General features: G+C 31.6%; 1 protein-coding gene across 3 annotated transcripts in view; it reads right to left on the bottom strand.

Moving 5' to 3' along the window:
- The window catches only part of Stim (stromal interaction molecule), an 11435-nt gene that overhangs the window by 2031 nt on the left and 8840 nt on the right, over nt 1–564 (bottom strand). The gene's annotated exons all lie outside the window — the stretch shown is intronic.

Genomic DNA, 564 nt, shown 5'->3' with positions numbered 1-564 from the left:
TATATATATATATATATATATACATACAGGGTGTTTGGAAAATAATGATAAATCTTTCGCATAGGGGCAGAATGGGCTAAACTGAAGATCAATTTTCGCCAATTTTTAGTAATTAATATCTTGTTAACTATTGCGAAAATTGCAAAATGGTAAAAGATTTTTCTTCTCAGTTTAGTCCATTCTGCCCCTATGCGGAAGATTTCTCATTATTTTACAAACACCCTGTATATATTATATATACAGGGTGTCCGGCAAAATTCTAGCAATAATTCACAGGAAGGAAGATGGAAGACTAAACCGAATCGAAAAGTCCTCTACCATTTTGCAATTTTCGCAATAGTTAACAAGATATTAATTATTAAAAATCGCTGAATATTGATTTTTAATAATTTTTAACTCAACCGCCGAACACACGGTAATACATACATATACACACACGCGCGCGTATATAATATACATATGTATAAATCAGGGAATGGAAAGTTACTTTTTAAAAGTAACAAGTTACAGTTACTCGTTACCGAGTAGGAAAAGTAACAAGTTACCGTTACTAGTTACCGATTT

The sequence above is a fragment of the Trachymyrmex cornetzi genome, unplaced genomic scaffold (assembly GCF_001594075.2).
Source record: "Trachymyrmex cornetzi isolate Tcor2-1 unplaced genomic scaffold, Tcor1.1 scaffold728, whole genome shotgun sequence".
Classification (NCBI taxonomy): domain Eukaryota; kingdom Metazoa; phylum Arthropoda; class Insecta; order Hymenoptera; family Formicidae; genus Trachymyrmex; species Trachymyrmex cornetzi.
This window is presented reverse-complemented; position numbering and strand designations above follow the sequence as displayed.